The sequence below is a fragment of the Babylonia areolata genome, chromosome 8, assembly GCF_041734735.1.
Source record: "Babylonia areolata isolate BAREFJ2019XMU chromosome 8, ASM4173473v1, whole genome shotgun sequence".
Lineage (NCBI taxonomy): Eukaryota > Metazoa > Mollusca > Gastropoda > Neogastropoda > Buccinidae > Babylonia > Babylonia areolata.
The window spans coordinates 26315688-26328676 of NC_134883.1; the positions used below are offsets into that span (position 1 = coordinate 26315688).

The 12989-nt window shown below is 38.4% G+C and overlaps 1 long non-coding RNA gene across 1 annotated transcript; it reads left to right on the forward strand.

Annotated features, from left to right (window-relative positions):
* The first annotated feature begins 6835 nt into the window (after positions 1-6835).
* LOC143284690 (uncharacterized) lies at positions 6836-12874 on the forward strand. The gene is made up of 2 exons (XR_013055597.1): positions 6836-8351; positions 10828-12874. It is a non-coding gene; the product is annotated as an uncharacterized LOC143284690 (long non-coding RNA).
* The last annotated feature ends 115 nt before the right edge of the window (positions 12875-12989 follow it).

Consider the following 12989-nt stretch of genomic DNA (forward strand, 5'->3'; position numbering starts at 1 on the left):
AAAAACAAACAAACTGAAACAACATGAACAGTTCAACATCAAAGCCATACACAGGCAAAAAAAATTTAAAAAAAATTACAGGAGTTCTCAAAACATACAGGCAGAGAAAGGATGAAAAATAGTGGTATAACTGCACTTAAAACATGAGGTCACAATCATAACTATGGGAAAAAGACTGATAAAAAAGTGATAATTTGATCTGAAGTGAGAGTAAGCCAGTAAGTAAAGAAATACGAAACAACAACAAAAAACCCCACCTAATAATAGTAATATAAGTCATGTGATTTGATCAAGATTTTTTCTCTATACATGGGGTTCAGTTTCTTTAACAATATTCACTCATTTCTACTAGATATTTCGGATTTCAGGAGTGAGTGCATGCTGGCTGTTTCTATAACAAACTGAACATAAACACGGAATTCTAAGACTTTTCACAATCAGTTTGAATTTTTCTTTTGTGTGGATATACACATGACCATGGTGGGCTACGGCACTATAGGTTTTTATATATCATGCAGTTATGGAGGACTTGGTGATAGATTCAGTTCAGTTCAGAGCCCAGCCGACTGTATATGGCCTATCAGCTGAAAACACACCATGATACAGACAAAACATACAAATGTTGATCTCCAAAAACTCCATTAAGGGATTCTGTGACAAATTTGTACACCTAAAGATGGAATTTTTATTATAAAAAAACAAAAACAAAAAAAAAAACAAGAGAGGCAAGGCCTTCAAGACTCAGTTGTGATAAATTAAGTCCCCTAGCATTAATTACAGAGTAATTTCCCTTTTTTACTATCTGCACCAAAACGTTTGCAAAATAAATAAAAATTCCATGCTTAGCAAAAGAAGTTCCTGTTTGAACAAAAAATGATAATAATGACTCCTCTTGTTGTTGTGTCAGAATAAGAGGTCAGAGTGCCACGTTTAGAGAATACAAAAAATATAAATATAACAGTAAATGCAGTTTGCATATAATTAGGCTTTCTTTTTTTATTTTTTTGTGCCCATCCCAGAGGTGCAATATTGTTTTAAACAAGATGACTGGAAAGAACTGAATTTTTCCTATTTTTATGCCAAATTTGGTGTCAACTGACAAAGTATTTGCAGAGAAAATGTCAATGTTAAAGTTGACCACGGACACACAGACACACGGACGCACACACACACAACCGTACACCGGGTTAAAACATAGACTCACTTTGTTTACACAAGTGAGTCAATAAAATAAAACAACAACAACAACAATAATAATAACAATAATAATAATAAAATCCCTCCACGAAACACCCAGAAAAATCTGACACAATTACAGTAAATCAAAGCAAGTATTCCAAGGATAAGAAGGACCACACCATACATATAATCATATCATATATCATGTAAACACTCCTTTTTAATTGAAAACATCTTTAAAAAAAAAAATGTTCCCATTATGAAACAGGTTAGCTGCCTGGATTTATTTCCCTCCACTAACATTTTACTTAGTTATCTATCTATCTTATCTTTCAATTCTAAGTGGTGACTCTGGATCACGTACAACATAGGATGCTTCACTGCCATTGCCGAGATAATGTACGTTTGAGTCCACACGGGTTCAAACTGTTCCTGTCAGGCTGTGTCCTGAAGATCAAAGAGAAGAGAGAAATCAAATGGCCCCTGTTTGCTGTCTTTGAAGGGTGGCTGTAGTAGCCCTCATTCCTCCCCATACAATCTCCGCATCTTTATAAAGTCAAATTCTTTAACGACGGAAAAATTGTTTTGTTGTTTACCTGCACTTTCTCTCTCTCTCTCTCTCTCTCTCTCTCTCTACACACACACACACACACACATATATATATATATATATATATATATACACACACACATGCATACATACACACACACACGCACACACACACACACACAAATATATATATATATATATATATATGTGTGTTTATATACATGTACATTCACACCATACAATTCGTTATCATTGTCTAATATAACAATGATTAATACAATACAATACAATATATAATAAAGAGGATGTTTACACTTGCACATTTCTCCAGGCTGAGCCCTTCAAGACTCAGGGCCAGACAGAGCGGCATCAATTAATTTTACACTGGTCTGGAAAAGAACCCTCCGTTTTGAAAATATACAGTTGTGGCAGTCAGCGCAGTGAGCACCTCTGTGTCAAAATATTTCGGAAAGACTGGCAGCAAGAAGACACAGGAAAGTTTTCCTTCACTGAGTGAGAGTCCGGAGACGAGAGAGACAAGGCAAAGCAAGAAGACACTGAGTGAGAGTCCGGAGACGAGAGAGACAAGGCAAAGCAAGATGACACAGGAAAGTTTTCCTTCACTGAGTGAGAGTCCGGAGACGAGAGAGACAAGGCAAAGCAAGAACACACAGGAAAGTTTTTTTCTTCACTGAGTGAGAGTCCGGAGACGAGAGAGACAAAGCAAAGCAAGAAGACACAGGAAAGTTGTTCTTCACTGAGTGACAGTCCGGAGACGAGAGAGACAAGGCAAAGCAAGAAGACACGGGAAAGTTCTTCTTCACTGAGTGAGAGTCCGGAGACGAGAGAGACAAGGCAAAGCAAGATGACACAGGAAAGTTTTCCTTCACTGAGTGAGAGTCCGGAGACGAGAGAGACAAGGCAAAACAAGAAGACACAGGAAAGTTTTCCTTCACTGAGTGAGAGTCCGGAGACGAGAGAGACAAGGCAAAACAAGAAGACACAGGAAAGTTTTCCTTCACTGAGTGAGAGTCCGGAGACGAGAGAGACAAGGCAAAAGCAAGAAGACACAGGAAAGTTTTCCTTCACTGAGTGAGAGTCCGGAGACGAGAGAGACAAGGCAAAACAAGAAGACACGGGAAAGTTTTCCTTCACTGAGTGAGAGTCCGGAGACCAGAGAGACAAGGCAAAACAAGAAGAAACAACATCAAGTGAGTGAAAATAGTACACAAGAAGATAACGACATGGCTCTTCAGGTTAAATTAGAAGAAATCAACAAAAAGCTAGAAATGTTGGTGGATACTCAGAAAGACGTAAAACAAATACGTGACGATATGGACAAACTGACAGCAAATCTAACTGAACAGATAGACTGGTTAAAAAGTGTTATCTTCGAACTTCAGACAGATAAGGACAAATTAAACACTGAAGTAAAAAAATTAAAAGATGAAAACTTTAGCCTACGTGGTCAACTGGAACAGCAAAAGACTGAGATAAAGAACTATAGATGGGCGCAGAATGACCTGGAACAACACGGTCGTATGTGGAACGTGCGTGTTTTTGGTGTCAAGGAAGAAACTCAGGGAAAAGGCGAAAGTGTTGAAGACTGTGTAAAAAAATGTACAGAGATCTTCACCAACAAGGTGGGTATTCCGGTGGCTGCAGAGGACATAGAAATGGCTCACTGCTCGGGTCGTCCTGGAACTGGTAAACTACGCCCCATCTTGGTGAGGTTCTACTCTCGGCAAAAAAAAGAAAAGCGTGCTAAAGAAACAGAGAAAGTTGAAACAGAGTGGGATATCGATTGGTGAAGACTTAACCAAACTGAATTATAACCTACTAATGAACGCACAAAACCACTCTGCAACTCTTTCTGCATGGACATCGAATGGAAAAATATTATTGAAATCAAAAAATGGCAAAACATTTAAAGTTGACATCAACATGAATTTGGAAGACACTTTCAAAAAAGAGATGATAGGAGGTGCTCATTAAAAACAAATTGGATAACGTAAGAAATCAAATTAGAATTGGTTGTTGTGGTTGTCTTTTCACTTTTTGATGAATTTCATTCATCTTTTTTTCTCTCTTGTTAATCAAAAAATGGGGAAGAAAATCATCTTGAGTGTTTGATCTTCTGATCCAATGCGTCAGGATGTCCACGTAAACCCTCTTGTGCTCAATGCCCAATCAACTTTCAGTAAAATACCCTTTCGTATCCCTTTCTACACTTCGCATTTTCTTTAATCATAGCGTAATGAATTTAATACAATTTTTCTTTCTTTCGTGATTTGCGTTTTTGCAAACTTAGTCTGGAACAAAACAATGACGCATTTTTGTGGTTGTTAGTGTTGTTGTTTACATTGGGAGAGGAAAAAGTTAAAAGTGAGATGGGAAGGGTGGGTGTGTCAGGATTCTATCTACATGTGTTCACATTTTGCCAGAAACATGCACTGTCATTTCCACAAATATCCCGGTTTACACGCATACGCACAAACAATCACCTCACACACACATACATACATGCACACGCACGCACGCACACAGGAATAATAGTGCTCATCCAAACATCCTTACCATTGTGTTGAATGCTGATACAACTTTTCTTCCTGGTCAAAATTGATAACGGAGGTTGATATCGGAGACCTACACAGAACCCGTGTAGTAATATCGGAGACTTTGAAATGTTTTTGATGTGTATTTGTGGTTGATGTATAAAACAATGAAAATAAGTGAAGCGCTTCAATGCCTGCGATGTTACAGCTGTAGTGATATTGTATCGTGACGCTGTGACATTGTCACAACTATATATGCACTGTTCAAAGTGGGATGTGTGTTGTTCACTTAAACCCCTCAATCCTGTTATCAATACCTCTTTATTTTCTTTCTTTTTCTTTTTTTTTTATATCTACTGTTAACAGTCTCATTACAGTTTCATTACTCATTGCACAAAATTTTTCTTTTCCATGAGATATATTCAAAAAGTGACATCTTTAAACAGATGAAAAATGTCTGACAAACATTCGAGAGTAACAGATCAAAGAGTGAATTTATCAAAATATCAAAAACCTTTTTTTGTGTGTGTGTGTGCCGGGCAGATATGGAATATTAGATAACAGAGCATATACTAAAGTTTTCTTTAAAATGTGAGAAGGAATTGTAATCACGATTCATTTCTAGTTCAACACACACACATGCGTGCGTGCGTGCGTGCACGCAAGCATATGCATAAGCACGCACGCACGCACACACATACACACGTTTGCATCCAACCCTTCAAGAACGCGCGCATCGTAATAACACGTAGCAAGTGCAGTCATAGCAAGACAAAAATTTGTGCTCCTCCGTTGCTTCACTTGGTAAACTATTTGATGTCAATGATGCCAAGATTCAAACTTAAAGGGGAAGTGGGGTGTCGTGGTGTTTCGATTTTTCTTTCTTCAATGTGTGTGTATTGTTTGATTGGGGAGGGATGCAGTGTGATTTGAAATGCAGAACAGAACTCCGGGCCTCTCTTCCCAACAGGAAGTGGTTTCATTCGCTGTTTTTGAAATGCATGATAAAAGTAATATTGTGGTGGTGTTTTGTTTTGTTTTGGTTTTTTGTTGTTGTTGTTCTTGTTTTTGTTTGTTTGTGTTTTTGTGTGTGTTTTTTTCACTTTTACTTTTAAGTTAGAAAAGTATGTTAATAATTCGCCTAAACTAACAGAGACGGAAGCCAACTTGATAGAAGGTAAATTAACTTTGAAAGAGGCATCACTAGCACTAAAAAACATTTTTAAAAAATGGTAAAAGCCAGGAACAGATGGAATGACAATTGATTTCTATAAATTTTTCTGGAAACAGCTAGGTGGTTTTGTTGTACGATCTTTAAATGAAGGGTTTGAGAAAAAAGAGATGTCCATTACACAGAGAGAAGGTATCATAATTTGACAACCAAAAGGAGACAAACCCAGAGGATATCTTAAAAACTGGCGTCCAATATCACTGTTAAACGTAACATAAAATTGGCCTTACCTGTATCGCAAATAGAATGAGAACAGTCCTGGATAAACTTATTAATGAAGATCAAACGGGTTTTGTATCTGACACATATATATGAGATAATCTAAGGCTTATTTATGATATAATCTATTACCTGGAGGAAACAAAATCTACCAGGACTATTAGTTTCAATAGATTTTGAGAAGGCTTTCGATTCAGTTAGTTGGAAATATATGCATAAAGTTTTAAAACATTTGGGTTTTGGTGAGGATATTCGTAGATGGGTAGAAGCGTTCTACACCAATATGAAATCCTCAATAGTAGTTAATAGTAAAGTATCTACAAGTATACAGATTGAACAAGGCTGTAGACAGGGAGACCCACTCTCATCATATTTGTTTATTTTGTGCGCAGAGATAATGGCTTGCAAAATTCGTCAAAATAAAAACATAAAAGCTATTAAGATATCAGAGGTAGAATTTAAAATTAGCCAGTTTGCTGATGATACGTCTTATTTTTTAGAGGGTGACAAAAAATCACAATGAGACCTGTTCAAAGAACTAGAAGATTTTGAAACAGTTTCAGGATTCAAATTAAATCATGAAAAACATGCAATGTATGGCTGGGAAATAAGCGTAATTGTGACACAGTTTATCTATCAAAGTTGAAAATGAATTGGAATCCACCACAGTTTAAAATCCTAGGGCTCTGGTTTACTAACGATGTGCGTAATATAACGGATTTAAATATAACTGATAAGTTCAATGAAATAAAAAAAACTGTTTAACGTGTGGAAAAAAAGACCAGTTACACCTCTAGGAAGAGTAGCAGTTCTTAAGTCGATTATCTTGTCAAAATTAATTTATTTATGGATTATGCTTCCAAATCCACCAGATAACAGTGTTCAAGAATTGCCAAAAATGTGTTTTAAACTTGTATGGGATAAAAAAAAAAAGGGGGGGGGGACAAAGTTAAAAGATCAGTGGCAGTGCACAGTGTACAAAACAGGGGTATTCCACATATTCTATCATTCATAAAATCTTTAAAACTCACATGGTTGAAAAAATGCTACAATATGTCATATCGTCCAAAATGGAAAACTAGTTATATTATCAAAAGAATGTCCAGAAGCTGAAATGTTACAAGAATATGGCCCAATAGTTCTTACAGTTGGAGGATGTATAATAAACCCCTTTTGGAAAGATGTGTTTCGTAACTACTCGGAATTTTATGACAAAACTGATATACAAGTTAAGCAAGATCTTTTGATGGAACCTTTGTTTTTTAATAACAAATTTAAGATTGATGGTAAAGTCTTGTATTTTGAAGATTGGGTCAGAAAAGATGTCTATTATGTGAAAGACACTGTGAAAGGAATGGAATTTTTTTCAATATTCAAGAATTCCAAGATAAAACTGAAAATCGAATCCCAATGTTAGAATACTTTGGTTGTTTTAATTCAGTTAAAAGCTTTTTTAAGAGAAAAGAACATAACATTTGAAAAAAATGATCACAATGGAATCAGCTTCAATAAAGCATATACTGCAATGATAAAGGCCCAAAGAGGAACGAAATGTTTCTACTAAATAATAATTGGAAAACCCGAAAAACCAATGCCTGTAAAAATTGGGACTTGATTTTTGAAAACATGCTTGACTGGAAAAACATTAAAAAAAAAAAAAAAAAAAAAAAAAAATCCATAAGGTTAAAATGGTTCCAGATGAAAATTATCATATTCTTGTGACAAAGTCTGTTTTGATGAAGATGGGAATACTCCCAGATAATATGTGTAATTTTTGTAAGGAAGGGAGAGATACAATTCTGCATTATCTATGGGAATGTAACCATGTACAACATTTTTGGATGGAGTTAGTGAGATATTTAAAAGAAAAGTGTTTACATTGTGATAGACATGGTGACACTGGTGCTTTTTGGACATAACAAAATGAAAACTGATGAATGTTTCTCATATATTTTATTGATAGCTTAATTCTATGTATACAAATGTAGAATCAACAAAGTAAAACCAACACTACAAATGTTCAAAAAAGACCTCAAACAGGCATATGAAGTAGACAAGTATGCATTTAGCATAACTATGGAATATAACAAGTTTGTGGAAAAAAGGCACTTTATAACTGTTTAATAGAAGATTAAACTATGCAATGCTACCTTGGAATTTTGCCATTGAGCATATATTGTTTTGCTGTTGTGGACTTGTCAGTACTTAGAAGTTAATCATATGCTTACCCTATAGTTTCTAATGCACAAAACATATAAATTCTGTATCTGTAAACCTTTGAGTAAAAAAAGAAGAAAAAAAAAGAAAGAAAAAAAAAAAACACAAAAAATGAAAAAAACAACCCTCCATGGCCTGTGGCCATGTTGGGCCCTGCTAAAGAGCAGGGCTGAGCCATGCCCACCACGTTCCAGACATTACTGCACAGCCCCCATCTCCTCCTCCCAGCCCCTCCCTTTCAGACAGGAAAGCCGTCAGCATTGTGCGTTCTTGTTCCCCATTACAACGTCTGAATCAATGCCGAATGAACTAGGACACAAAGTTCAGTTCAGGTTGGAGATGCACATTAAAGGGAACTAAAACAGAGCAACAAAGTGATATTCCAGTCACTGCAGTTCAGGTTGGAGGTGCACATTAAAGGGAACTAAAACAGAGCAACAAAGAGAGTAAGGAGTGTCGGAACATGAAGCAATCTTCATCGAGTCATCTCTCCGACCATACTACACGAAACATCCCTCCAGAATAGTACCAAATTTCCAAAAAGCAGACTTCAACATAATAAAAGAAAAATTGTCTGACGCCCAAGACTCCTTCATCGAGACATCAGCCACGCTTAGCGTTTGCGAACTTTGGGAAAGGTTTAAAACCATAATCCACTCCCTCGTGAAGGAACACATCCCCTCAAAAACTGTCCGAAACAAATCCAGCCATAAACCATGGATTACCCCCCACATCAAGTCAATGAAAAGAAAACTCGCTCGGAAATTTAGAAAGAGCAAAACCTCATCTGACCCCTCAGTAAGACGACAGTACCTACAGATGAAGGGCAAAGTACAGCGGGAACAACGTCATGCATACTGGACTTACATCAACAACATCATTGATCCTCCCAAAAGCGATGATGAGCAGTTGAAAGGGAGCAACCAAAAGCGATTCTGGAATTACATCAAATCTCTCAGACGTGACAGTACAGGGGTATCTCCACTTCGAGACCAAGGAAGATTATTTGCATCCCCAAAAGAAAAGGCCAACATTCTAAACCACCAGTACAAGTCAGTCTTCACGAGAGAAAAAAGCAGCAAAATCCCAACACCATCGGGAGTGTCCTACCCTGCAATGGCCGAGATCACGATCGACAAGGAAGGGGTACGCAAATTGCTGAAGAACATCAACCCATATAAAGCAGCAGGACCTGATGAGATTCCAGCAAAAGTGTTGAAAGAGTGCGCAGATGAGATCGCGCCCCTGCTCTCTATTATCTTCACCAAATCACTGGCAGATGGATGTGTACCAGACGACTGGAAAATGGCGAACGTGACAGCAGTTTTCAAAAAGGGCAATCGTAACTCTGCTGCTAACTACAGACCAGTCTCCCTCACCAGCATATGCTGTAAGATGCAAGAACACATCCTCGCAAGCAACATCATGCGCCATCTGACCCAACATGAAATACTTGATAACGCACAACATGGGTTTAGAGCCAGAAGGAGTTGCGAAACTCAACTGCTAACATTGTTCCAAGACATCGCCAAAAACCAGGACAACAGACAGCAGACCGACATGGTAATCCTGGACTTCTCCAAAGCCTTTGACAAGGTCCCCCACAAACGCCTCCTCCGTAAGCTAGACCATTATGGTATACGAGGATCGACGTTAGACTGGATCAAGGCATACCTTTCTGACCGCACCCAAATAGTCGTAGTTGATGGCGAAAAATCTGAGCCAGCACCTGTCATCAGCGGAGTCCCACAGGGGACAGTTCTAGGCCCCATCCTATTTCTGATTTACATCAACGATCTGCCTCAGAACATCAAGGCCAATATTAGATTGTTCGCTGATGACTGTATAGTCTACTCCACCATCAAGACAATCCAAGACTGTAAAATGTTCCAACGAGACCTCAACACCCTGTCTGACTGGGAACAGCGTTGGGGAATGGAATTCCACCCAGAAAAATGTAATGTCCTTACCTGTACAACATCAAGGAACCCCATCAGCTACAACTACAAATTAAAAGGACACACCCTCGAGCATGTTGACAGCGCAAAATATCTCGGCGTCGACATAAGAAATGATCTAAACTGGAAAGAACATGTTACAAGAGTCACCAACAAAGCCAATAGCATGGTAGGCTTCCTAAAAAGGAATCTAAAAACATCCAATAAAACCACCAAAGCCAATGCCTACCAAACTCTTGTACGCCCGCACCTGGAGTATTGTTCATCAGTCTGGAGCCCGTACAAAGAAGGTCAAAAGAACAAGATTGAAATGGTGCAAAGAAGAGCAGCACGTTATGTACACAGTGACTACGGGCGGACCAGCAGCGTAACACACATGCTGCAAGAACTAGGATGGGAATCCCTCGAATCACGGCGGAACAGACAAAGGCTGACCCTGATGTATAAAATGGTCAACGGCATTGTAGACATCCCTCCAGACAAATTTCTCAAGAAAGGATCCGGCAGAACAAGATCAAATCATCGACACAAATTTGTCCATCTTAGCTCCTCCTCTGACCCTTATAAATACAGTTTTTTCCCATCAACCATCCCCGTCTGGAACTCCCTGCCTGCAACAGCAGCAGAGGCTCCCTCCTTGGCAGCTTTCAAGAGGGAGCTGAACAAGATCACAGTTTAGTCACCCCTCCCCCCTTTTTTTTTTTTTTTTTTTTTTCCCGGAGGGACGCTGCGAGTGACGGTGGGAGAGAGTATGTATACATGCTCTTTCTCATTGTCACCCCCTCCGGAGGAAAAGATAGGTCTAATTAGGTTTTAGTTAGGTATTTACGCCTCTGCGCACACAGGTCATTAATAGTCAGTAATGACGGCTGACCTTCCAATTTGAAGACTGAAGATGTTCCAGTCACTGCAGTTCAGGTTGGAGATGCACATTAAAGGGAACTTAAACAGAGCTACAAAGAGATATGTAATATTCCAGTAATTGCACAACACTAGGACAGCAGTGGAAATATGCTCTTCCCTAGTCTGCCTGTGTACCTCACGGATGACTGCTGGTAGAAATCTGGAATATGACTGCTCTCAGTTTACCTCACAGTTGCAACATAGGATATGAATGATGGTAGTGTTTGACCTGAAATATTTAATCCTGCAAACCCTTTTGGGGCATGAAGAATATCAAGTAACAATATAAGAATTTTACACCAAAATTCAAATGTAAAAGAAATTAAAAATGAACGAGACTGGTAAAAAATCAGATACACAGACAATCCTCTTTTTGAAAAATCTCCATACTTTCTTCTTCTTCTTTGTTCATGGGCTGCAACTCCCATTTCATACATATGTGCGTGAGTGGGCTTTTATGTGTATGACTGTTTTTACCCCGCCATATAAGCTGCCATACTCCGTTTTCCGGACTGTGCATGCTGGGTATGTTCTTGTTTCCATAAACCACCGAACACTGACATGGATTACAGGATCTTTAATGTGCGTATTTGATCATCTGCAACATGAAGGGGGTTCAGGCGCAAGCAGGTCTGCACATATGTTGACCTGGGAGATCGGAAAAATCTCCATCCTTTACTCACCAGGCGCCGTTACCGTGATTCAAACCCGGGACCCTCAGACTGAAAGTCCAACGCTTTAACCATTCGACTATTGCGCTCGTCTTCCCAACTTTCAAACACTGTACACCCTGCTTTCAACAAAATAAAAGAAATAAAAACTGATTTTGGATTCAGAGATTTCTTTAGAATGAACTGATTTCCACTGAACTCAATACCAATATATCTAAATGAATCAACAACGTATAAATGAATAAACAACTTCAAATAAAAGACCACTAAAAGTAAAAACATTGCAAAGATTCTTACCAATATGAAAAAAATAACACTTTTTGTCTTATTCTGAGTTTCCATTTCAGGCAACACACACACACACACACACACACGCACACACACTCACACACATATACACACATATACCACAAACCAAGAACATATTAAAATGCATTTTTACAATTACAACCAACTGGAAAGCAGAAACTATACTTTTCATTTCATTGGGAGCATGAGGAAGCCGAAAAATGTGATCTAAAAAGAAATGGATTTCTTTATCACAAATGTACCACTGTGCAGTGTCACTGATCAGGATGAAATCAGTACACATGCAACCCACTGCCCACAGGGCACACTTTGTGGATGCAGCTGTTGCAACAAAGCTAATAAATACAAGAGTAAACAAGAGATCCAGTCTTTTGCACAAACCTGCACAGGTCTGACTTTCACAACCACCACAACAACCACCACAGGACCTCCGTCCTCGAACTTTGTCATGTTTTCTTTCAGCGGACCACACCACAGCTTAACCCTTTCACCGCCAAGCTTGCATTTATGCACAAGCGTGGTAGAGGACCCATGTCACTGAAAGGTGACCATTCATTGGTCTGTTATCCATGAACCTACTGCTCTTAATGTTCGGTGGTAGGATAGGCCATATTTTCTATACATCGCATGGGGAATCCCCAGCTATTCTTAGCCACAGTCTTTTCTGTGTTTATACCACAAGGGAATTTTTTTACTCTAAATTGACTGGCGGTGAAAGGGTTAAACTGCGTGCTGTGTTGTGAGCATTGCCAGGATGCATTATCTGCGTTCGTCAAAACTTGTCATGAGTGTCCATTAAAATAAACACAATTTACAAGTTGTTAGTGTAAACATAATGAGCATGCTGAAAAGTGGGTTTCACTGAATGCATTTTCGGTTCACCCTGAAGTGTAGATGACCCGATATGTTTACACATATATGATGATAATCAGATACTTGTTTGACTGTGGCATATATTGGGCATATCATGTTATCAAAAAACTAATTAAAATACCTGTTTTTCAGCCTTACATCATCACGTGTTGTGCACCATCCAGATGACTGTCATACAGTGATGCAGACCTTACTATCTTTGTTTTTTTTAAGAAAGAAAAAACAGAGAAAAGTTCAGTCCTACCCTGCTTAGAAATATGTAATGATAATAAAAGTATAAAAAGAGGGAGAAAGTGAAAAGTTCAGCTCTACCCTCTTTTTAAA